This window comes from Mustela putorius, unplaced genomic scaffold (genome assembly GCF_011764305.1).
Source record: "Mustela putorius furo isolate JIRA1106 unplaced genomic scaffold, ASM1176430v1.1 tig00003867_pilon_pilon_pilon, whole genome shotgun sequence".
NCBI lineage: Eukaryota > Metazoa > Chordata > Mammalia > Carnivora > Mustelidae > Mustela > Mustela putorius.
This window is the reverse complement of record NW_025422019.1, coordinates 15234419-15261546: the sequence shown is the minus strand read 5'-3', so window position 1 is coordinate 15261546 and position 27128 is coordinate 15234419. Positions and strand designations below refer to the sequence as shown.

The 27128-nt window shown below is 39.1% G+C and overlaps 1 protein-coding gene and 1 pseudogene across 2 annotated transcripts in view; one reads left to right on the top strand and one right to left on the bottom strand.

Annotated features, from left to right (window-relative positions):
* Positions 1-27128, top strand: part of NCKAP5 (NCK associated protein 5) — a 971589-nt gene that overhangs the window by 180608 nt on the left and 763853 nt on the right. The gene's annotated exons all lie outside the window — the stretch shown is intronic.
* LOC123387944 lies at positions 25703-25880 on the bottom strand (annotated as a pseudogene).

Here is a 27128-nt window from a genome sequence, read left to right as displayed (position 1 = left end):
AATTGGAAGGGGAGGTGAACCATGGGAGTCTATGAAATCTGAAAAACAATCTGAGGGTTTTGAAGGGGCAGGGAGTGAGAGGTTGGAGGAGCCAGGCCGTGGGTATTATGAAGGGCACGTATTGCATGGAGCACTGGGTGTGGTGCATAAACAATGAATTCTGTTACGCTGAAAAGAAATAATTTTAAAAATAATAAATTAAAAAAAAAAAGATAACTAATGTTCACATTCAGGTTCTTCCTCCAAATGTGCACAGCATGACAATTGCCAAAGACCAGGCTCCTTTTCTTGCTATTATTCATTCACTGGTCCCAGTCCAATTTCCATTTGGCTACAGTAAAATTTAGTGCTTTGTGCTGATTGTCCAGGAAGAACATCCTTTAGATTTTCTCTGGACCATCTAGAGTCACTTAAGTTCTGTCTTTCAATTCTTAAATTTTATTTATTTTTAATTTTTAAAGTTTCTTTAGTGTGGTTGGCCTACAATGTTACATTAGTTTCAGGTGTACAGCATAATGACTCAACTTCTTTCTACCTTATGCTATGCTCACCACAAGTGTAGCTACCATCTGTCACCACATAACACTGTTATAATACCATTGACTGTATTTCCTATGCCTTGCCTTTTTATTCTCTTGCTAAGTACCCCTTTTTAAAAATCCAACTTGGAAAAATAGTTTTCATAGGTATTATTTTACTATATCAAAAGTGGTAGCTTTTTTCTCTGAAAACTAGAAATGTGTGCTAGTTTAGCTTAAATATTATAAATTCTATATTTTGGCTTTATTTTGAAATTTTATCAAGGTTTTAAATATTAGATACTTTTTAAAGGAGATGCTTTAAGTAGAAAAATATCTGCAAGAGAGATTTTTATTTATTTTTTAATTTTTTAAAAATATTTTATTTATTTATTTGACAGAGATCACAAGTAGGCAGAGAGGCAGGCAGAGAGAGAGGAGGAAGCAGGCTTCTTGCTGAGCAGAGAGCCCAATGTGGGGCTCGATCCCAGGACTCTGAGATCATGACCTGGGCCGAAGGCAGAGGCTCAACTCACTGAGCCACCCAGGCACATGAGGTTTTTATTTTAAATGTAAATCTTACTTTTCTCAAGATTAAATTTCTTAGCTATTATTAATTTATTTGGGTGTTCTTTCTGTTGGTTAAAAGAGAAAATATTTTATGCTATAGTTTATAGTTTGTATAGACAATTCCAGTTAAATGGATTTTTTCATGTTTTTATAATCATATGCATTTGCTCATATTGTTATTTTAGTAAATGGGCTACCATTATTCTATTCTAAAATGTGTAAATTAAATTACCATTTCTTTTGAAGTTATAATATGAAGTATTATGGTGGATATTTCTGAACTCTCTTTGGTACTTAGTAGTAATAAGGTATTTATAGCAAAAACAATGTGAGAATATGTTGCTTAAATAGGTAATATGTATAAAATTAAAATATATTGGCCTTCCTCTTAAGATTTATTCTGCCATTAATTCTAAAATCAGGTAGCTCTGAATGGACCTCCAGCAATATAATAATTCATCAATGGATCTATTTCAGCCCTACTGAAATAGTGAATCGGCCAGTAAATGAGCAATTTAGAACTTTTGCTGAATATCAAAGTGGAGGACCAGGAATGAAACCATATTAAATGATAAATGTGTATGAGCTAATTTCCCTGTTAGTTTGAGAAGGGTAAAAAGAGGAAAGGGTAATTAGCCGGGTCTTATTTACCTATCTAATGGGGACAGGATATAATCTAAAATCACATAACTAAACAGTAGCTAAAAAGAGTACACTTTTCCTATCTCCTGATTGATAAAGGAACAATGAGCTCACGTGAGTTTTATCTTTTTTTCCTTTTCCTTGTAAGTCTTATGTTTTATGTACTTTTGTATACTTTATATATATAAATGTATGTACACTTTATGTATTTCATAAGCGGTTACAATACTGAACTCAACATTTGAGCAAAAATGCTTTCACTCTCTATGCATTTACATACATCTGAGTTACACTTCACCTAAGAGTGCTTCCTAATGTAAATGTAAGCTTCATGTTCCTGACCATATATGTTAGCTATTCATTGTTATGTGTCTGTGTACCTCTATAGGCCTTCAGGAAATCAACAGAATCTGGGCCACTTCAGTTTTTTTGTTTGTTTGTTTTGTTTTGTTTTGTTTTTTCCAGATACTGTTATATTAAAGAATTTGGAAATGCAAAGCAGAAAAACTGTGCTGTATTTAAAATGTTTCCATTGAACAACTATCATCAAATTAAACCATCTGTGTGCTGGCCCTTCATTCCTTAGTGTGTATTTCCAGCCATAGGTACGGTTTCACTTGAAGATAACATCCGAGGTCTCTTTGAAGCTACTGATGAGCAGGGGGCCTGGTCTAACTGGCCCCTAGCTCCTCCTATATAGACCCCAGAGGTACCCTATAGAAATGTACTCACATAAGCCAAAGAGGCAAATTCTTCGTCCATAAGCCCTTGGGCTTTACTTCAGCTCATATCTCGCCTGGGAGAAATGAAGTCTGGCTTCTTGAAGACAAATGCTAGGAAAATCTTTCCTTAGCCAAATGTCAAGTGCTGTTGACCAGGACTTGATGATTTCCTCATTGCATTGTAACAGCATCGGCGAACTGACCGCTTGAATAGCTTGTACCTGTTCTGGAATCTGGAGATTCTTTATCGGCCTCCTTGTCACCCCCTCAACTCTCCTCCTACGGTCCTGTTATACCCAGGAGGTATTTCTTCACAGATTTTATGAAGGAGTAAATAACGACAACAGCACAGATTGTTGTGGGTTTACGTTCCTCCGTGGTAGATTCGTCAGTGGTGACACTTAGAGCCTAGAGGACTTGGCGTCACACTATGGGTTTAGAAGGTGTGTGTGCTGTGTGGAGGGGAGTGACCCACTTCCCATTCCATACTTCGTTTGCTTTGATCCCACGACAGCCAGGAGGTTGCGGCGGCCCCTTAGAATTTTCCTGACTGTACACATCTGAGACACCTAGATACCCGATGCAGTGTTGCTCCTGTTTTTAAATTGCCATTGACGTTTAGGGGATGGCTTTTTAAAACTGGGGAGAGGAAGAGATGGGAAATTTCATATGAAGAAGGAACATTGTTTTTCCTGCTGTTAATACTAGCTCCCCTCTGCCCTGGAAACTAAGAAATTTTCACAAATCTAGTGAATGTGACTTTAGCTAGTACCCATCGAAACCCCAGTATCACATCCAGTGATAATGGATAGGCCCATTTTTAAACCCAAACCAGTTTCTCTTTAACTCTATTTAGCTTCTGCTGAACTAATTTTTGTTAGTTCTCATGGAACTCAGCATCTGAAACACAGCCACCAGATATAGCTGCATATACCAGCCAAGATCTCAACAGATTTGTTGGCTGCGATGTGAGAGGACAGAGGCCTGACATCAATACTGAACATAGGAAATGGTGAACAAAGGGCATGCACACTCACACACTCCTTTAAAAAAACGAAAGAGGAGAAAATCATGTTTCATTTTTGTCTTAACAGAAGTGTCAGAAATTTCAAGGCATACCATTTTCTTTCTATAACTAATTATTACATATAATGTGGGAAAATTGGAAAAGGAGTATTTTTAATGAAAACTAATAAAAAGATAAAAATGAAATAAATGATGAAAAGACTTTAAGACGTTAAAAAGATAAAAAATAAAAAGAGAAATGGGAGAAAAATGGTGCTTCATGAATGGATTTTGCATTTTTTTTCCAAATTGCACAGATGAATGATATTTAGTTGGTTTAATGCATTGCTTTATAGCTCTTTCCACATAGCAACTCATGAACATTATTTTTAAAAGATTGTTTTTATTTTTTTAAAAGATTTTTATTTATTTATTTGACACACAGAGAAAGGGATCACAGGTAGGCAGAGCAGCAGGCAGAGAAAGAGGAGGAAGCAGGCTCCCCACCAAGCAGAAAGCCTGAAATGTTGCTTGATCCCAGGACCCTGAGATCATGACCTGAGCTATAGGCAGTGGCTTAACCCAATGAACCACCCAGGCGCCCCTTAAAAGTTTTTATTTATTTGAGAGAGACATAGTGAGAGAGAGCAGAGTAGGAGGGAGGGCCAGACAGAGATGAGGTCTTCCCACTGAGCAGGGAGCCCAACATGGGGCTTGATCCCAGGACCGCAAGACCATGACCTGAGCCAAAGGCAAATGCTCAGCTGACTGAGCCACCCAGGTGCTCCTCATGAATGTTATTTTTGATATGTATCATTTTTTGTCCTGAATGAAATAGTTTCCATAAGATTTTGTTCCTTCAAGATATCGAAAAAATTACTACTTTAAAATTTATCTTTCCATCTTAAACATTTTACACTTGTCCTTGAGCCAGCTCTGGAATATTTAGGAAGCATCGTGTTTTGCAATGTGAAGATTAAGGCTGCATTTCCATTCTGCCTTGGCCATGGCAGAAGTGTTTCTGTGAACAGCTTTCCCTTCACATCGAATGGAAGATAATTTTCAGAAGCAGCATTTGATACCCAGCTGAGGAGAGGAGTGAGTCTTTGAGGTCATATTGTAGCTTTGGCTCTACAGACCCTAGAAACCATTATCTTAAAATGATATAAATTCAGTTACAAAATGGAAGGATGATTACATAATTAATGGAAGTTAATAAAGATCATTGAAATCTTATCCTGGATGCGGCCATCAGAAACTATTTAATTCAATTTCCCCTGGCTCCAGGAAGGCCACCTGGGAACCACTTTGTCAGATGGATCTCTCTTCTCATCACATACCTCTCTAGGGAAGCCAAGTCCCTTTTTTTTGTATGAAATGTGATGCATTCTTGTCCTGACTAAGCATGCACTCTTACTTGTGTTTGCTACTTGTGTTGCTTTTTGGAAATTGAGCCTATGGCTTTGGAGTAGTTAATGAAAGAAACTGGTGGGACAGTGCAGGAATTGTAAAACAAAGATCTTGTTATGCTAATGATGTATCCATTTGTCCCGATTACTTTAGAAAGCACATATACAAGGCTGCTGAGAGAAATGTGGTTAAGTGTGTGGGGTTGACACCAACGTTGGCTGGTAAATTTTTCTCCCCTTTAATTCAAAATATCTAGGAAATATGTACTGGTGTTTTTTTGTTTTGGGTTTTTTTTTTTAAGATTTTATTTATTTATTTGTCAGATCACAAGTAGGCAGAGAGGCAGGCAGAGAGAGCGGGGGAAGCAGAGAGCCTGATGAGGGGCTGGATCCCAGAACCCTGGGATCATGACCTGAGCTGAAGGCAGAGGCTTAATCCACTGAGCCACCCAGACTCCCTGTCTTTTTTTTTTTTTTTCCCCCAAAGTCAGTTTAAAAACAAAGTTGTGTTTGCTTTATCCAACCTATTCTCACTAATGGGAAAACAACTTAAGACTAATGTATTGCTGATTTGGCGTCAGCAACCTTCTTCAAATTGACTTAGAACAAGGCTATTACATCCATCAGTAATTGATGTATATACCTATGAGGAAGAAATCTAAACTACTGTAGCTTAACCAAGAAAGGATTTGCTTTGCTTTCCTGTGACAGGAGCTCTGGAAGGAGGCACTCCCGCTGATGTTGTGACTCCCACATATTATCAGAGACTTATACTTTTATCTTCTGTCCCTCCATTCTTTTTATAGAGCTTCCATTCTAAAGGTCACTTTAATGTCACCTCAGGTGACACTAGGGATGGGAGTCTGGGCAGGAAGACAGGGGAGAAAGGAAGGCGAAAGGGTACCTGCCAATTCAGAGATCCTTAAAGAGCTTCCCGGAAGTCCTATACAATGGCAGTGTGTTTAGCTTACAAGTCAATCCCTGCCCCTATCCTCAGGTGATTCTAGAGAACGTTCCTTTATAGCTGGGTACATTGCTACCCTTGCAATATTGGGGTGTTGCTGGTGAAGCATAAAAGAAATAATGGACGTTTCGTAGGAAAGTTCCCATCTCAGCCACAGGTTCCATCGTTGATTTTTGCTTGTTGTGGGCCCTCACCTGGGATCACAACGTGGTGATTTCATTGCTCGTAAAATAACGAATGTTCACAGAATCAAACAAGATCTGGCATACCATTGCTCAATAGATGCAGAGCACGAATATTTTTTTCTTTTGGATATTGTGTGATTTAGTGAATTGTAGCTCCTTCTCAGTTCCTGTGATTAGGGAAGGAAGTTACGATGTGCTTCTGCCTTGAGTGATTCTAACTGTGAATTTATTTACATCTACCCATGGCTGATGTAAAACTTAATGTTTGTGAATTTTAACTTAGCAGCTTTTTGATTGTCAGGATTTCAAACATAAAAAAGAGGTTTACATTCTGCTTTTCTATAAGGAAGTAAAAAAAACCTTGATTTCTCTAAGTGCAAGGACTTTTTCTTTGAGGATTCTTTGTGATCTTATTTCACATTTTCTTTTTTCAGAGGTGTTGGAAAGAGCATTTGGACATGAAGGCATCTTAACTTCTGATCATAATTTGTCCAAGCAGAAAAATTCATGAGAGAAAAAACAGAAACAGTTTGTAACTTGGACCAAATTGAGAAAGATCATGCTATAGGATATTCTAGACATAATAATTTCATTAGGTAGAACTTCCTGAGCGATGGATGTGATATATAGGTCTCAGTGGTGACAGTATGTGATGGTAGACATTGGATAATAATAAAGACATTGGGAAATTTGTCCCAAGAAAATGACTAGAGCCAGTTGGCTATAATACAGGCTAGAAGGGGAAGAACCCATCATTTTAATATTCACAAAGGCATTGAACAATTGACCGTGAATTTAGAGAAGGAAGAAATGAGCATGACCTGTGTTGACATGTGTGATTTTATTTTATTTTGTTGATGTTGTTGTGGACATGTGTCCTTTTTGGCTTTATAAAAAATATCTTAATTGTCAAGACTTTAAGATATTATAAGCATACCAAGAAGAATGGTGGATCCTTTTTCTTTGGACTATCTCATTAAAGAATTCCCCTTTCTTTTGGTATTGCTTGAAACCAATCCAGGCTCAATGAAAGTTCTGTAGCTAGCAGAAAGCAGTGCTGCATCTAGTACTTTAACAAAGAGTGACACAAATTAGCATGAAATAGTTTTTGAAAATGGAGATGTGGAGTTGGATTAATTTGATCTGCAAAGTGTCTTGTCTGTCAAGTAGCTATTGGTACTCTTTGAGAGTACAGGCCCTCTGTGAGGCTGGGCTTGTTCTCATGGCCTTTGTGCCTTCTTGGATGCCTCTGCATTTAGTCAGTTTCCTCACCCAGCACTTCCATGGATGCTAATATCTTGTTAGTCATATTTCTCAGAGAAAATATATTTATACCTTTCCCTTTGAACTCCCAAGAAAAGCTCTTTTAAAATTACTATTTGGCCTCTCTGTCAGATCCAAGTGGAAACTTAATTGCATTTATAGTCAGAAGGCATCTGCTCTGTTCAAAAAATGTTTCCACCCAAGCTGAAAATAATACACTAAAACTAAGTGTCATGCTGCATATTTTGTTTGATTCAGGCTTTTTGGATAAAAATATGGGACCATTCTTCCAGATGTTTTGTCTATAGGGTAGGTAACATCCCACTGTTTGCATTTTTGATTAGTTACCAACATAGAAAGAATATGCTGGGTTGTGCAAACAAGTCTTCATAATCCTAGGTAAAGTATTTGGACCTATTAAACAAAAGTTAGGGAAAAGAAAAACATCTCTGAAAGTATGTAGGTCCACATAACCTGTTTATCCAGACAGTCTTGAAAGTTTGAACCATCTATAGAATGTACAAATGTTTACACTTACCTTGGCTTCTCTGGTATGAGAGGTGTGATTATTTTGAAAAATCTCAGCCATGTCAAAAGCACTCCATTTCCTACAGAAACTGAGATCTGAAAGGCTGAACAGACTCTCTTGGGCAAAGAAGGGCTCAAGGTTGCAAGCATGTTTTTCTATCTATAATGTTGGTAGCCAAATGTTGATGCAAATGAATGTTGAGTAAATTATCAGATGGTTTGATAAGAGGATTAATGTTAGGCCCATCTCACAGGTGTTCGGAGCACGTAATAGGTTTCCAGAGTGTTTCTCCATTTTCTCAAGTCCTGTCCCTGATGACCTAATTTACCTAAAAACAAAACAAAACAAAAACCATATTTATCAGTCTCTTCAGTAGTATGTTGAATTATAATTCAATACCAAATACTGATTTTGAAGAAAGTCTAACAATGCTTTATATATAGTAATTACAACATGAAGAGTGGCTTATTTCATTTAAATTATATTACTCAATATACATACTCTGTTCCCCCCACCAAGAGAAACTCCTTCTTTTAGTGCAGCTTAAAAGAGAAATTTAAATATGATTAGCTTAATTTCTTAGTTTCTATTCACAATGCCTGATTTCTTAGTTTTATCACTAAACATGAACATACACTGTCCCTTTCACTGATTTGCAACTGTAGACTAACAAAAAGGTAGTTTAATTAGCAGACATGATGGCTGTTTTTCAGATAGGTATTAAGGTAAATCAGAAATATATGACATATTCTAACATGTAAATAATGGGTTTGAAAATGATTGGAGGTGGTTCTCAAAACCGACTCTCTTCTATGTCACTTTTATATTTTCAACTTTGTTATTCATAATTTATCATTAATATGTTTTTGATTATGAAACTAATGCTTGCTTCTTATAAATATATCTCTAAGTGTATAAAGAGAGAAAGCCCACCTCACAGTTGGCCTTCTTTCTTTTCTTTCTTCCTTGTGAGCCTCCATCTATCTATGTGTCCATCCATTCATTTATCAAAGATCACGCCAGGTGTTTCATCTTCCACTGTTTTCATGAGCACTATTTCATCCATGTCTTCCAATGGATTTGTAACATTTGAATTAATGGTATTTTTACTGGATAAATTATATTCCATTAAATGAATGGCAATTTCCAATGGAATTGTCTTCCTTTCTTCCTTTCTTTCCTATCATAAAAAGCAGTGAACATCTTTGTTCATAAGGAATTGTCCACATATGTTTCTAATGTCTTAGGAAATTTTATTAAAGCAAAGTTATTTGACCAATGCTATATGGAATATGTTTCTTCAAATCCTCTCAATCAAGTGAGATTTTCATCTACTGAGATTATTACAGCTTAAAATTATTGATTTGTTTAAAGAGAGAGAGGATTACAGTGTTTTTCATCCTGTAGTTCTATAAATCTTGAAATAGGTAGGTGATACATTCACTTAAGTAATATTTGCTTTTTGGATGTTCTGGTTATCATGTCCCCTGATTGCTGATGACTAGAGAGAAACAATATATATTGTTTAACTGACTACTATTCTTCCTTTAGCGTCAGATGGTAAAAGATGATAAAACACTTCAAATTTTATTGTTTTTCCAAGAAATCGAAGCTATTTTTTGATTAATTCCTGGATGACTTATTTGGAGATTTTTAGATCCCTCCTGCTCTGTGTATAAATTTACTGATTCAGCAATGTATTTATTTATGTACCAATGGTAGTGACAGGAGGAAAAACATGGAGAGAAGATCCCTCAAAGAGCTCAGTATCTAGTGATATGAAGACATTTGTTATACTGAATTATGGTCAGTTGAAATGTAACAACACAGGGAATGGCAACACAGGCGCCCCCTTTTCCCTGTCAAGGTAGGGCTTGGTGCCAAGATAACACAGTAAGGTCAGGTATAACTGTGCCTCACTTTCATTATGTTTTTTGCATGTGTCACAGCCTAACTCCTGATGCTTCGATGTTATTCTGAATGAATTGACAGATTGAGTTCGTGTTGCTTCTTCTAATAGCCTTCTGTCATGTCACCTCTTACGTTTCAGAAATTGTTTAACAAGGGCCAATTAGGAGACTTGTATCAGCCAGGCCCCCAGCCCCTCCTCCTCACCTCTACCACTTAGATGCCTGACTTAGATGCCTGACTGTGAATGACTTTTCCTAGTGAGAGTTTCCTCGTTCCATTAGTGGGAGCCAGAGATCTAAATTTATAGCACATGTAATATTCCCTACCAGTGGATTTCCTTCTTGGACACATACTCCTTTTAATCAGGACTTCCCCGATCCCATATTCCCCTTCACACAGACCACCTGCCAATCTGCTGCTTGTTTTCCCAGCCACTGAGGCTCTCCCAAAAGGCTGTATTTCATGCTTCGGTTCTTCAAATGGTCCCTTGTCTTGGGAACAGGGATGTCCTTCAGTGTGCCCTGAACTTGCATGAATGGGAAACAGTTTACTCTAGGAGCAGTGGTTGCATGTGGTACAGCATTGTTTTTGAGCCAAGCATTGTTATTTTTGGCTCGTTGGTTGTTTTCTTCTCCATCTCAGAGCTTTGAAATATTAATGTGGTGGACTGAGCTGGGTAGCTGTTTCAGAGGACTCATTTACTAGATCACCTGCCCTAAAGAATGCTATATGGAATAATTTCCTTTCTATGAACTTTCTTCTCTGGTTTTCTTTGCAGTGTGCGCATATCGCACACCTCACCCATTATTTAGCAAATGTATGATTGTGTAGGAGGGAAGACCCCATACAGTTCTATTGTAAACGGGAAATATTTGAAGTTTGCATTACTCCCCTGGGTTAAAAATACTTGTCCTCAATAGTACCTATTAGTCAAGTACCAAGTGGCAGAGCCATACTGGTGCCTTAGTCCAGAAGAAGTCAGGGGTCAGGCTGGGGTGTCTGAGATAGTGGGGTTACCTGGCATCAGATAGCATTTAGGACACAGGTCGTCTGGTTCATAGATACTGATACAGTCACCCTCTCTGCCTTGCTATGGAAAGAGAATGTTTAGCTAAAAAAAGAAAAAAAAGAAAGAAAAAAAATCAGTGTGTTCTTAGTAAGGTGGAGGTGTTACCTTGGCAGGGGGGAAAAAAAGGCTGTACCTTTGAGTGATTGTTACATGGCTGTGTGTGGCATTCCAGGGAAAAGATCCATTAGAAGACAGACAAGATAGCACAGCTCACTTTTCAGCAGAAAACGACTTGGCTTTCACTGATGAAATTGATTACGGAGAAGGATACTCATTCAAACTGGGGTATAAGCTTTCTGATACGTGCACATGAATAGGTCCTGGCCCAGCTCACTGACATGTGGGCCTTCAATTTCTTTGCAATGTGAAAGATGGAGAAGGGTGAGATGAAAGCTCGTTCTCAGTGCACTTGCTTTGCATTTCATGATTGCTGCTGATGAAAAGGAAGTAGCGAGAGCCATGAACTTAACACTGGAGTAGAGGATGGCTTCTGGGTCTCACATAAGTATCCCTGTGTAGGCCCTGTAGATCACAAGATTTCCTGCTTGCCTAGCGAGTAGCCCCCTTAATATTGAGTGATCTAGGGAAAGCATATTCATATTACAATCACTTTTAGGATAGAGCATTCATATATCCTAGGCTAAAAAAATAACTGAGACTAGGACCACACAGAAGACCGAGAAAGAGGAAAGAAGAGAAAATACATACTGTATAATTCTCTCCAATGAAGAGATTAATTTTAAAATGTACCTTAGTGAAAATTCCTTAAAATATATAACATTTGGTCCCTATTAACATATTATAACATATTCTTTAAAAGTGCTATAGTTCCTGGCTAATGATGTTTATCAGAATAAACAGTTCCAACTTTAACCTAACTAAATTATTTATTATTTGTTTTCTCATAGTCAGTTGTTTAGGTATGGGTGTGGTGTCGTGTTTACCAACACTAGGCAGAGTGGGGTTTTGGTCCCGTAAACTATAGAAGACAAAGTATTCGTCCTACTCCGAGTAAAGATTATAATCTAATTGGAGTAGCTGTGCATTTAGAGCTGAGTAGGACAAGAAATCATGGTAAAACATTACAGTGAGCAGATTACTACTCAACTGCCAAGGTGTGTAGTCCTCATTTTACTGACTGGCCAGTGAAAAGAAAGGAGAGATATATATGGACTTGAAGTAAACTGAGGCTGGGGTATACTTGAGGTGCCATTAGGATTTGGGCACAAAGGAGGAAGAAAGTGAGCATTCTCCATAGGATACCCAATGTATTAGTTTCCTGGGGCTGCTGCAACTATTCACTATGTGGTTTGGAAAAACAGAAATTTATTCTCTCAGCCTTCTGGAGGGTAGAGTGTAAATCCAGGCTCAGCCTGGCCGCATTACCTCTGGACCCCCAGGAAAGGTTCCTTCTTTTCCTCTTCTGTCTTCTAGTAGTTGCCAGCAATTTTTGGCTTGTGGCAGCATAATTCCATTCTCCACATTCATGTACACGTGGTTGTCTTCCTTCTGTGTCTGTATCTGTGTCCAAATCCCTGCCTGCTTATAAGAGTACCAGTCATCATATAGAGCCCAGTGTGACCTCATCTTAACTGGATTACAAGTGCAAAGGCCCCATCTCCAAATACGGTTGCATTCCAGGTTCCGGGTGGACATGAATATTTAACCCAGAATGCACACAGTGAGTAATAGAATCATAAATTTTTCTCTGTTTTGTTTTTTGGCAAAACATTCTTTTAGTTTGGGCATGTGGAAACCTTTCACTAAGTTTCTCATTCTCCCTGGTGGAAAAAGTGGAGAAATGTGGTCTGGATGCTAATAGTATGTGGTGGATTAGATCTTGGTTGAATTATTGCTCCCAAAGGGAGACTGATATCAACCAGAAGAAGGTTTTTGTGGCATGCCACACATTTTTTTCATGACCCTGGGACTGTTCAAGTTTTTAGTCAGTGATGTGAAAAAGATAATAGATGTTATATATATCCCATTTGAGGGTAGCACACCATTGAATTTTTTCAAGTTTCATCCAAAGAAAGTTGTTTAAAAAGTAAGAAAAAAAAATGAAAAGGGTATTTAATAGAAATAAAGGTAACATTTGGCATGGTTCTAAAATCAAGTGTCCATTAGAGCATCAGAGAGCTATTGACTTAGTAACAATATGTATTTAAATAGTCAGTGGTAATCTCAGCATGAATGGCTCTTAAAAAAGAATATGTTAGCCAGAGGCCTCATTAATGGAATAAAGAAATCATCGTCTTCCTCTACTTTGGACTTTTCAGATTATACTGAATATAATTATATTCAGTGGATGTTACCAAATACTAATGAGATTTGTTGGATGTTTTGGAATGTATTCAAGAAAAAAATGGCTGTGAGGGTAAATGACTCAAGATGACATTACTTGAGGGATGGATGGAACTTGGAGTGTTGGCCTGAAGAACAATTGGAAAGAATCAGATGGAAAAACTGAGCTTTCTTCTAAATCCTCAAAGGTTATTTGTATGAGTGTTTATTTGAAAACACTCAACTTTAGCTTGTATTGCCCCAAGAGGCTAAATTTTGACAAATCAATAGATATTTCTAGATTTATCTTTGATACCTTGTCACAGGACCTCTTTGCAGAGATCCATGGATTGCCTGAAAGATGGCGCATTGGAGGTGCTCAAAGCACAGACACATGGCCGTTGACAGAAAGTTGTCAGAGCAGCTCAGACAATTGACGGAAATTGTGCTATTTGGCTTCTGAGAGTCCTTATGCCTCTGACTTTTATGACTTCTTTTGAAAGAAAATACTATAAAACTCTGTGAGATCTGGATGAGGCATAATGATGTTCATTATATATTTTAACCTCCCTTTATAGTTCAAATCAATATGGCATTTAACAGAGAAAAGATGGTAAAGTCAAGATGATACAATCTTTGATCTCAACCTTGAAATCTACTTCAGATTGGCCTATAGATTTTGGAGAGGGAACATTTTGAAAGTTGGAGAGACATACTATTAAAAGGAACTACTGTGCCTTAGGACAAACTACTATTTCCTTGTTCAGAGAATTCTCAAGGTTGGAAGGGACCTAAAAGTTCACCTATTTCAATTTTCAGAGATATCTGGGTTTAGAATTTCTATCTTTGGGAGAGCATATATTCCCTGTGATCTATAAAGTACCATTCACCCTTTTTGATAATCTCCCATTTTTCTGATATGTTATAAATTTCCTTTAAATATTCTCAGTATAAAATAGATTATTTTCAATCAGTTTTGCCTCAGGCACGAGAGCACTGAATTTTTAAGCTAAAGTCGAAGAAAAAGAGGAACAAAAGCCTAAGGCAGAAATTCAATTTCTAATATGAATGACAGCTAACAAGCTGTTTAGGGAACATTCTTTCATTTATTCATTCATTGATCAACCAAAGACTTACCAAGCAATATTTGGTAGTAGGCAAGGGGAATGCAGAGTAGATCAGAAACCACCCTTGGGCTTACACTTTCAGCCTAGCAGGGAGAAATGTTACCCAGTATGGTAGGTGCTCTGTCATACACAGAGTGCATGGAAGTGTCAAAGCACATCACATCACAGGGGGAAGAAAAGCCATTAAGAACAGCCTCTGTCTTTGCTCATGTGTATACCATGTATAAGTCTATGTGAACAGAGCACCTATGTTATTTCATAGAAAGAAGAAAGATCATTAAGAAGTACGAAGAGTAAAAGGCTAAAATACCTACAGAAATATGGGTCTTTCTCTTACCATTAGGCTTTTTTAAAGGATGGGAAATGCTTCAAAGAAAAGCTGCCCAAACATGCACTTTTAGGTGTAGTTCAATATGCAGCCTTTTGGACAAATGTTGAAGGAAACCAAATCAAGCACTTACATGAACTTCTTTTGCTTTAGATTTAACAAGTCTTTCCTCTTGACTGCTCAGGACACACAACTGGATTACTTGACAGGATTCCATACAGAATGGATTAGCTGAATTTGCGCTTGTTCTTCCTCCCAAGTCGATTAAATGCCTGAGTTTCCTGATGTTGGGATGGTTCGAAGGTTTGATTTGTGGCAAAGAGTTTCTGGAAGCTTAAAATGATGCCTTTCCCCTCTTCCCATAGAATAAATATCCAATTTCTTATGACGAAGAGAAGAATAAATTCAACAGGAGAATGATAGTTGCTTTCACTTCAGAAGTAAATATAAAATACTATGGGAAGAATAAATCAAAAGTATATATTTTATGTATTATGGCTTAGGACATTGATCTGCTGGCCCATGTCTGCTTTATTCTGTTACTGTGTCATGTATGCCTGTTTATAATGTGTTTAAGATATGCATCTGTTTTAGTCTGATGACTTTGCTCAGCAGTGCATTTAGAGCTGAGTAGGGCACGAGGCCCGTAAGTGTGGATAGGGTCATGGGAAGTCCTGTATGTGGAACCCTGTCTCAGCAGCCTGGACTGACGGGCTACTCTTCAGTCTACCGAGATGCGGGCCACAGAGAGAGGTGCAAGATGACACTGCCTTGAGACTGAATTTTCCTCTGTTTAAAGAAACAGATTTTGAGATTAAGTTGTTAATCAGATTAACTTTGGGTTAATTATTTACAGAAGACTGCTAATTGCCTGAGTTCAGGGACCTTGCCATTTATCTCTGAATTCTTATGTAGCTCCGTAAAAGCTGAAAATGGAATTTTCTCTTAAACATTGACCCTCTCTTGGATCTGTGTGATTTGATTTCGAGCCACCGATGGCTTGGTTGTGTGGAGGACAGTGAGTGGGTGACAGATGGAGCTGGACATGTGTCATGCATGTTGACTCCTCATCAGGAAGCCATGAACTTCACCCACCACCCCCCACCTCCATGTAGAATCACCCACTCAGCTATACCAATGGCCCTTGCTTGGTTGGTTCCTTGTCTAACTGGTCTTCCACATTTCATGTTATTGGGATTATCCTTGCAATTCACCTGAAGGCCTTCCTTCGCGGACTGTACTCTTTTGCTCTCTTTCCTTGGTTCCTCTTCTTTCTCACCCAAATCAGTATATACATTTCCAGCTTGTGTTCTCTAACTTCTCTCTCATCCCTATTCCTCCTCACCCTTCACTTCTTGCTGGCCCTCCCTGTCCCCCCTTCCCTTCATTGCCCTTATCCCCTCCACCGATCCAGCTGTCACCTCCACACGCATGCCTTCCGGATGTGCACCTTTAATTTCCAAGTACTCTTCCAAGCTTGAGTTTCACCTTCTAATTAGGCATCTTCATCTCCAGGGCAATAGAAAGCCAGCATGTTCAGAACCAAGCTCGTCTTAGAAGGGTAGCAGACCATAGTGGTCAAGACTGTAGATTCTGGAGCCAGGTTGCCTCAGTCCACCTCTTTCCTGCCTCCCTTACTTAGTAGCTGGGCGATCTTGGTGTAAGTTGTTTTAACTCACTTTGCCTCAGTGTCTTTATTGTGAAAATAGATGTAATAAACCTACATACCTCTAACAGTTATGAGAACTGAATGAGTTATTACACGTGAAGAGCTTAGAGATGCCTGAAACGTAGTAAGAATGTAAGGTCATGTTAACTGTTTTCATCGTTTTACTATTTTTATTTTCTTTTAGCCTTAGAAAACTTCAGCTTCTGAAAGATTCCTTTCCTTAAGATCATATGTATTTGTGACATTGATCAATTTTCCAGTGACCCAACTTGAATTATAAGACTTACATTCTTCTCTCACTGTCAACCTTCTATAAATTATTAAGACTTTGAGATTTTTCTAATTATTATGTGTCTTGTTTCTCTGCCTTTTTCTCCTTCTGCTATAATCACAACATTAATTCTTCCTCTGTGAACCCACAGGAGAGCTACACACTTTGTCTCCTGCAGCCATTCAGTCCTCACTCCCTCTCTTCAAAGGTTTGTCCTGCATTATCACAAGGCTAATTTCCCTGAAACACAAGCTGAATCATGCCATCTTCACCTGAAACCACCACCACCCTGCCACAACTACACACACCCTGGACACTGAATGGTATCTATCTAAATCCTTCAACCCAGTTGAAATGTCCTGTGCAACCTCTTTTTCACTTACTGCTCCTTGGTTGTTCCTCCAGGGAATCCATATTACAGCAATCTGCTCTAATTGCTATTCCCTAAAAGTACTTAACTTCCTTCTACCTCTGTGCTTCTGCTCACCTCCTTCCCTCTCCCTGAGCTATCCCCTGCTCACTCTCCCAGGACTTTCAAGATCCTGTCTTTCCTCTGGGACCAACTGGAATGACAACCCACCCTATTAAGCCTTCTTGGATCGCTCCAGTGAGAAGTGATCTCTTGCTGGAAGAACCAAAGAGCACTTTGCATTTACTCTTCCGAGGTACACTTATTTACTGCAGACAGAAAGGCTGAGTATTGTGTAGTGAGAAGGATTTGGAGTTTGACATTATAGGAACTGGGATTTTAGTTCAGGGTCTACCAAAGTGAGCCTCCATCTTCTCATTTATAAAATAGCAATAACAATAAGTATATCACAGACTTTTATGAGAATTAAATCAGATATATGTGAAAAGTGCTTTTAAAGCAGCATTTTAAAAAGTTTCATTTAAAACTAGTTGCTTTTCATTGTCTTCTTCATATCTTTATATCCCCACCACACTTTACATAATGTCAGCTTTTCAGAATTGGTGTCAAATAAATTATTTGTGAACAAATCCATAAGATTCGACTTGTAAAGCATTCTTACCATGACTTTCTTCTTTTCAAAAATCCATCTCTCACAGTAATGGTGACCAAGTAGACTTGGAAGCCATTTCAAGACAGTGAAACATGAGAAAGTTAAATTACCTGATACTTTTACAACTTGCTTTCTTGAATAAGGAGAATGGCCTTTTAATAAATTATTTCCTTTCCTAAATAAATCACTCAGTCACAAGGAATGTTTAATGTCTTCATATAAAAGTAATAAAATGACCTATGAGATTATTTCTTGTTGTCATATGGCATCTATTCTGGCACCTTGAGATCCTAAAAGGCAAAGAATTAGTTAAGACTATTGTTCACGTGGAGAGCACAATCCATTGGAAATCATGATGAGTCGAGGTCATAGGAATCTGCTGAGGAGGGATCATTCAGAGAGCAGATAGATTCAAAGGAGCAACGGGACCACCTCCTGCCCCACTGTCAGGTCTTGGATTCAGAGGTGCTGGCAAGCTAGTGGTGGGGAAACCCTGACTCTGTTCTGCCCTAGTCAGTGGGAAGGCAAGGATCCAAGTGCAGGGAAGGGAACCACAGGACCCTGGCCAGTCACTAGAGATAGCGCCCACAGGGAGGCTTCTAATAATCTCCCAACTTTAGCCTGATGTCTCACATTTGTGATCTCACACTATCCTTTTAAAACCCCACTAGGGTAAGGAAGGCAAGGTTCGTCATCCCCCTGTTCGACAGGAAAGAGTGAGAAGGAGAATGGGTCTCCACTTCCCTCTTGTAGATAAAGAAGGTATTTTTAAACAATACCCAGCGAAGTTTAACTAAAAAGAATCCTTCTAGTTGTGTCTTTAGGAGGTCTTTATAGTTTGGCAAAGTGTCTGGGCCCCTTACATCCTCGTGTTAGCACTTCCACTGTGCTTACAGTGCCCTGAAGTGCTGTGGGTACTTCTCTAGATCGTGTTACCAAAGCTTAAGGGCATTAGTCCTTCATTCTGTCTGATCTCTTTCCCCATGTGAAGAATGGGTCAAACTGCCCAAATCCTGGATACCTGTTAACTTTATTTAAAGACCTCAAGCAGGGGCGCCTGGGTGGCTCAGTGGGTTAAGCCGCTGCCTTCGGCTCAGGTCATGATCTCAGGGTCCTGGGATCGAGTCCCACATCGGGCTCTCTGCTCAGCAGGGAGCCTGTTTCCTCCTCTCTCTCTGCCTGCCTCTCTGCCTACTTGTGATCTCTCTCTGTCAAATAAATAAATAAAATCTTTAAAAAAAAATAAATTAAAAAAAAAATAAAGACCTCAAGCAGGTCAACCATAAGAATGGGGGCATTTGGGACAATGAAATAGACGAAAGAAAGAAAGAGAAAACACTGACCATTAAAAACAACAACACTATGTTAAACACTTATAATGAAATATAGTGTCACAAAATCCTATACTTGCCAAGTTTTCCTTGTGCTTGATTAATAACCCCATGTGCAATTAAGAGTAGCTAGTTACCCTAAGCTGGAGTACGGAATTGTCAGATACATATCAAACAAGTTTGCTGAAATCTTGACTTTTAGGTTCAAAAGACAGCTACCAAGATCAAAGAGAAGGTCATCAGGAGAATGCAGATAGCCTCAACAGGTCCCTATGCTCATTGCTTCCTGCAGTCCTCTCTCCAGCAGAGAAAACAGCTCTGTAGAGGAAGAACAAAGAGCAGGTTTGAAGGAGAGGCAGGTAATGCAGGGGCAAGCCAGGGTAGCGTTTGGTGGAAGCCAGCTTGAAGCTTAGGGATCAGAGTCGAATATGTGACTCTCCAGGGGTGTGGTCCAATAGGGACAGCAGCAGCCTTGGGACATATGCTCTGGGCTGTGCCTCACAGCGGAAATGGCATCTGGGTGATTCAGGCCCCAGAGGCTGCAGTCAGCTCAAAGGTCTCAGGGAGTTTCTGTGTGCAGAGTCCAGAATGGAGCTGGAGGAGAGAGAAGGCTCACGGGGAAGGAGGGCTGATCCCACGGAGGAGCTTCAGTCAGAATGAAGGAGGAGGGTTCCTGCCAGGGACAGGCAGAGCCTCAGTACTTCGCCATGCCCCCTCGGTGGAGGAGTTGTGGGATTCTGACGATCAGCCAGTGGTCATCACTGGAAGAGTACCGTTCTGCTCAAACCCAGATGAGAAGAGACCTACCGAGAGCGAAGGCCAGCATTGAACAGAGGGAGAGCAGGACCAAGCAAGTGGACTCACTGTCCCCCCATCTCCTGTAGGAGCTTATGAGGCTCACAGTGACCCAGCCAGGCAAACCAAGAGAGACAAGGGAGAACGTTTCAATGCTGAATGTGACCATCTTTGAACCTGAATCCCCGAGGGAGCTGGCTTGAGAAAACACTGGAGTAACTAGTTCAAGACTTGGTTTTTGGTTTTGCCATCAGGCAGGATAGGTAGGAAAAAAAAAAAAAAAGCTACATCCTGGCAAATGTGTGTTTGGAAGTATGCGGGTCATGTAGCTTGAAAAGAAACTAACATCTAGTCTTTTACCATTGTCAGAAATGAAAGCTCAGAAATTTACATGCAGTTAATGGCAGGGACATTCTAGAATGGGAACTTTGTGGCTGCTTCTTTTTCCCAGATGGGAATGACTTTAAGCTTACAGACTTTGTCATGTGAGCAATTTCTGAGATGCCCTGACCCGACACAGTCCAGCTTCTCTGCTGCGCTGGCTGGGAATTGGCCCTTTAATGGAGGCCTGAGTTCGCACCAGAGAGGTGCCAAGTCTTCCCTTTCAACAGTTCAACAACTGCTGCCTATCGGGCACATGGGATATGCCCAACACTCCACTAGGGGCTAGTGGACTCAAGGTTAATGTGTGATTTCAGCACCAGACAGCTGGCCCACAGCCCAGTGGGACAAAAGCTCTGAAACTCAGTTATAAAGCAGCATAGTATGAAACCCACACTCGACGGTGGCAGCAGGATGGGGCTTTGGAAGCTTTGTGGTGGAGGTGATTGTACAATTTCTGTACTGATGAGAATGGAAGGAAGGGTATAGAAGGGGAGAGGGAAAGGAAAAGAAAGAGGGAAGAAAGGGAGGAAGACAGGGAGAAAGGAAGAAAGAGAGAGGGATAGGGTGGGGGGAGAGAGAGGCAGAGACGGGGGAGGAGGGAATAAAGAGAGAGAGAGAAAGAGAGAGACGGTTTCCATGTTATTTCTGTTCAGCAAAAGCCTCAGAAAGCCCAGGTACACCTGCAGTCACTTCTGTGCAGAGAACTAGCAGAGACCCATCCTACAGATCAATTTTTACTTGGTTTCTACAGCATTTGGACTTTTCTCTAAATTATGTCTAAAAACACTGAAAAGTCAGAGTGCCCATTCTCAATGTTTTCTTTCATGAACTGTTGGATGTGATGCTGTGGTCTAGCCCCTCCTCTTCATAGTTAGCTGAGTTATTTCCCTGATAGTCTCCTTTGACTGAGCAGCTCACCCCTGGCCCATTGCTCTGATGGCGAAGATGCTTTTGCCATGCCATTCTGTGCCCAGCAAGGTTTGGCCTGTGACACCGTTGAGAGGCAACTTCCTTCAGTCTGACTCAGGAATATGAATACAGCTCGTACTTTTCCTTCTCCACTCATTACACACTCTACCTATTGTGTGCAGCCTCTGTGCCAGAATGCTGGGGGACAGCGTTTAGTACCAAAGGTACTCCATGCCCCAAAGATACTTGTAAAGTTGGACTGAGAGACAAGACATACACCCAGAACATGGAGCTAATGCTCAAGGCTGAAAGAATTTGGGACCAGATGACAGTGATGCAGACCACAGAACTAGTGATGGTCTTTGCTCCGGTGCTGACCTGTGCTTTGTAAGATGTTAGCAGCATTCCTGTCTTCTACCCACTACATGCCAGTCCACACCCCTGTTGTAACAACCAAAATTGTCTCTAGACATTTCCAGTGTCCCCTTCAGGCTCAATCATCCCCAGTTACGAAACACTGATGCAGACCTGAAGGACATTAGGGGTCAAAGTGTGATTTGCCATTGTTACAGGGACACCGGGTCTCAGCAATGACTGAAAGATGAGGGAGGTTTTGATAGGTACGAAGGAGCGCTGGAAGACTTTCCAGGGGGGGATTCTCCTTGTCATTGTCCCCTACCTTTTACTACTGGTATTGCTCTGTCTAGAGTCAGTCATTCAGATCAGTTACTGCAGCTCTATTTTATTTCCCCTCTACCTCCTTGCCTTCCTTCCTACCTTATTCATGTACTTACCCCTTCACAGAACACCACATAGTTGCCTTTGTGTGAATGTCTCTGACAAGGACTCAGGTTTCATTTGGCCTCTCCTGCAGAGAGCTGTCTGGTAATCTGCCTTCCTCCACACTTGGCTTAGGTTTTCCTATGAAACCACACTTCATCTCTTTCTTCAGTAGATCTTTCTTGTTATTACATTCTGTTCCATTCTGAAAGCAGTGTGGCACAGTTATCCATGTTTCCCTGATTCATACTTGGGGGTAAGAAAAACAATGATACCAGGTAAAGTTTTTATGACAGAGAGACTCAGAGAATAAGACTGATGCAAAGACTCTTAAATATATAAATAAAAATTTTGAACATGGTATTAATTTTCCCTGAAATGTCATGGGAAATGCCTAAAGCAACTGGCATATCCTGAAATTACAGTTAAAAAGCCTGATGTGGGAGAAGGGGAGGGAGTGAAGCCAGTAGCATCAAAACTGCGGAATGGTCATTGGCAGATGAGGTCTGTTAAAATTTCAATATGGGATGGGTTACAAAGTTACTTATTATCTTAGTTCATTGTTCATTTTTTTTTTTAAGATTTTTATTTATTTATTGAGAGAGAGGTAGTGAGAGAGAGCATGAGCGAGGAGAAATCAAAGGGAGAAGCAGACTCCCCATGGAGCTGGGAGCCTGATGTGGGACTCGATCCCAGGACTCCGGGATCATGACCTGAGCCGAAGGCAGTCGTCCAACCAACTGAGCCACCCAGGCGTCCCAGTTCATTGTTCATTTTGATGGTGAGCTTACTCTGTACCTCCCTTGGAATCCCCAAATTATTTTGCAAACTGCAAATTCACCAATGTGCAACTGTAGGGACAAATTGTGTCCGGCCTTTTTCTATTTACCTTAATTAATTTTTTTAAAGATTTCATTTATTTATTTGACAGAGATCACAAGTAGGCAGAGAGGCAGACAGACAGAGAGGAGGAAGCAGGCTCCCCACTGAGCAGAAAGCCTAATGTGGGGCTCAATCTCAGGACCCTGTGTTCATGACCTGAACCGAAGGCAGAGGTTTTAACCCACTGAGCCAACCAGGTGCCCCTACCTTAATTAATTTTTACGTGCATTTTTTAAAATGTCTATTCATGTCTTCTGCCCATTATCTGTATTATTGTTTTTCAGGTGTTGAGTTGTATCAGTTCTTTATATATGGGATATTAACCCCTTGTCAGATATGTCATTTCAAATACCTTCTCTTTTTCAGTAGGTTGTTTTTCAGTTTTATTGATGGTTTCCTTCTTTTGCAGAAGGTTTTTATTTTGATTAAAACCAATAGGTTATTTTGCTTTTGCTTCCCTTGCCTCAAGAGACATATCAAGAAAGATATTGTTATGGCCAGTGTCAGGGAAATTACTGCTTGTGTTCTCTTCTAGGCCTTTATGGTTTTAGGTCTCATATTTAGGACCTTAATCCATTTTGAGGTTTTTTTTTTTTCCCCTTCCAAGTTTTTGGTATAAATTCTAGGTTAACATACAGTATTTTGAGTTCATTTTGTGTATGGTAAAAGAAAGTAACCCAACTTCAATTCTATTCTTTTGCATGTTGCTGTCCAGCTTTCCCAACACCATTTGTTAAAGAATCTATCTTTCCCATTGCATATTCTTACCTCCTTTGTCAAAGATGAATCATATAATTGTGGGTTTGTTTCTGGGTTTTCTATTCTGTCCTATTCATCTTTGTGCTTATTTTTGCTCTAGTACCATACTGTTTTGATTACAAAAGCTTTGTAACTTTAAGTCTGGAATTCTAATGCCTCTAGTTTTGTTTTTCTTTTTCAAGATTGCTTTGGTTATTCTGTGTCTTTTGTAGTTCCATACATGTTTTAAAATTGTTTTGATTCTGTGAAAAAAGATGTTGGTATTTTGATAGGGATTGCATTAAATATATAGATTGCTGTGAGTAGCATGAACATTTTAACAATATTTGTTCTTCCAATCCATGAGGATGGAATATCTTTCCATTTCTTTGTGTCATCTTAAATTTCTTTCATCAGTGCTTTATAGTTTTCAGAGTATAGTTCTTTTACCTCTTGGTTAAGTTTATTCTTAGGAATTTTATTATTTTGATGTAATTATAATTGGGATTATTTTCTTAATTTCTCTTTCTGCTGCTTTGTTATTAAGTATATGATACAATATATTTCTGTACATTGATTTTATATCATCCAGAATTCATTTATTAGTCTAGTAGTTTTCTGGTGGAGTCTTTAGGGTATTCTCTATATAGTATCATGCCATCTGCAAATAATGAAAGTTTTATTTCCTCCTTAGCAATTTGGAAGCCTTCTCTTCCTTCCTTCCTTCCTCCTTCTCTCCTCCTTTCCTTTCTTTTCTTTTCCTTCCCTTTCTCCTTTCTCTTTTTCTCTTTCTTTCTCTCTCCCTTTCTCTCTCTCTCTCTCTTTCTTATTGATGTGGCCAGGACTTTCACTATTGTGTTGAATAAAAGTGGTAAGAATTGACATCTTTGTCTTATTCCTAATCTTAGGTGGAAAGCCCTCAGTTTTTCACCATTGAGTATGACATTCAATGTTATTTTTTCCATATGTGGCTTTTATTGTGTTGAATAACCTACACTGTTGAAGGTTTTTAATCATGAATGGATGTTGTACTTCATCAAATGCTTTTTCTACATTTATTGAAGTGATCATATGTTTTTTAATCCTTTCTCTTGTTGATGTGATGTATCATGTTAATTGATTTGTAAATATTGAACCACACTTGCATCCCAGGAATAAATCCATTTTATTGTGGTAAATGATATTTTTATTAGATTTATTTATTTACTTATTTGAGAGAGAGAGAGAGAGAGCAAGTGCACATGAGAAGGGGAAGGAGAAGAGAAAGAGAGAGAATCTGAAGTAGACTCTACACTAAGTGTGGAGCCCAAATGGGTCTTGATCTCATGACTCTGTGATCATGATCTGAGCTGAAATCAAGAGTCAGACACTTAACCTAATGAGCTACCCAGGTACCCCAAGAATGGCTTTTTTAATGGATTTTGGGATTCGGTTAGCTAATATTTTGTTGAGAAGTTTTGCATGTATGTCCATCAGAGATACTGGTATGTAGTCTTCTTTAACCTGTCTTTGGTATCTTTTATCTCTTTTTGGTGTCTTTATCTTTTCTTTCTTTTTTTTTTTTTTCTTAATTAGGGTGATACTGGTCTCATATAATGAATTTGGAAGCTTCTCTTCCTCTTCTATTTTGTGGAACAATTTGGGAAGAATAGGTATTAACTCTTCTTAAAAGTTTGGCAGAGTTCATCTGTGAAGCCATCTGGTCCTAGACTTCCCTTTGTTGGGAGCTTTTGATTATTGATTAAATTTCCCTGATGACAATTGGTCTGTTCAAATTTCCTATTTCTTCCTGATTCAGTTTGGGGGAGGTTATATATTTCTTGAAATTGACCTATTTCTTCTAAGTTGTCCAGTTTGTTGGCATATAATTTTTCATAATATTCTCTTACAGTTCTTTGTATTTCTATGGTGTTGGTTGTTATTTTTCCTCTTTCATTTCTAATTTTGCTTATTTGAGTCCTCAAATAAGAACAAGAATGAATATGTGTGTGTGTGTGTGTGTATACATGTATATATACATATACATCCAGAACTATACCTAGAACTATACATCCAGAGTTTTAAAAGACCTTTAAAGCTGACCAGGTTCATTTGTATGTCTTGAGTGGGCTCATTCTTAGTAATACTAATGCCACTCGTTTGGGTCAGTCACTCACTCATAAGGGATATAAACCATTCACTCATTTAAACCTCACAGTCTGCAGGGGTAGATATCATTAGTATCCTTATTTCACAGGTGAAGAAACTGAGGTACAGAGATGTTAAACATTTAACCCCAGATCCCATGGCTGGAGGTGTAGAATTGGGCTTGAATTTAGTCCATCTTGTTCTAGAGCCCATGCTCATGAGTACCATATTCCATTCTGTCTCACACACTTTAAAACCTTTCTTAGGTCAGTGTTTCTGTTCACTAAGGGAATGTGTATGGATTAAGCTCTTACTACATGCCAGGCACTGTGCCAATGATACACACTATTATCACAGTGTTGTACATTATTATACCCATTTTATAATTAGCAATAATCGCGCCTCGGATAAACATCATTGGCTACGATACTGCCACAGCGCAAAGCTTTTTATACCCATTTTATAAATGATGAATCACTCTGGCTCACCTCTATGTCAAGGGTCAGAGCTCGAAGGAAATTCTAGATTTTGTCTTCAAACTTGTACCACCTCCTTCCCTCACTCTCCACCTGCACACACCAGCTTTATTTAGAGAAGTACTAATTAAACCTCTATAGTGTGTTTCGTACTGCGTAGACCTTGAAGAATAGAGGAGCTGGTCAGTTCATCCTGGAAGCACTTATACCATCAATCTGTAAGCAATACACGAAGAGAGATATGAGATAATTAGCAAAAAATGACAAGTTCTGCTGTGGTAAAATGCCAGTGTTTAAGACATAGAATAAAAATATCCCCAGAAATGCTTATGGAAGGGAGAGTTTTAGAGAGATTATAATTATAGGAACTGTGTTCTTGGACAGTCCCACTTTTGAAATATTTGGCCTAATTCTGTTAGTTTCCTTGTCAGTCTTAACAGTTGTGGTGCCTGGGAACGGGGGAGGTAGGCTGCAATGAGCTCTTGACAGGTGTGTACTGAGTCAACAATGACAAAATCATAGTGTTTTTGGTTAATAGGCAGAAGAGGAAGGTTATTGTTATGACTAGGTTATTGTTTATAGCATTTGTACTTTTATTTTCTGCACAAGTGATGCTCAGTACCACATAGCTTTCCACTCAGTCCTTGAATTGGTCAAGAACAGTGGCCTGCTCCAGAATCAAAATAGGTCTTTACTTCTACATATGCTTATCCCTTTAAGTGTTGTATTTGGCACCACTGCCCCATCTTTTTCTAGCTTTGTTAATCTTATTTTCAGCCCCTGAAAAGAGCAATATATCCCAAGTACAATCATTAATTGAATATGATTCAATCTGGACTCATCTTTCATAAGAAACCGAAGAAGGAAATTCAATTAGAGTCACCTTTTCCATTTCAATAGATCAAGTCATCCCCTTTCACAGTTAAAATTATGAAAGTTTATCTTCTTAGTGGAAGGTTTTAGGAAAATTTGGATTCCTGTCAAATATTTAGTGTTATATCCCAGGATCGAGAGTAATCCAGCCTTTTAGCAGCTTGCCCTGAATTTCTGCCGATGCAATCTCTCTTTTGGAAGCTTTGGAATAAAAGGCATTCTGTACTCTGCCGTGACTCAAAGTATTCAGCAGAAATGGTAACAAGATCAAACAATTTTAGGACAAGTTATCGTGCCTTCTGGTCATGAAAGTGCAGACACCTCAATCTCATTCCCATAGCTCAGT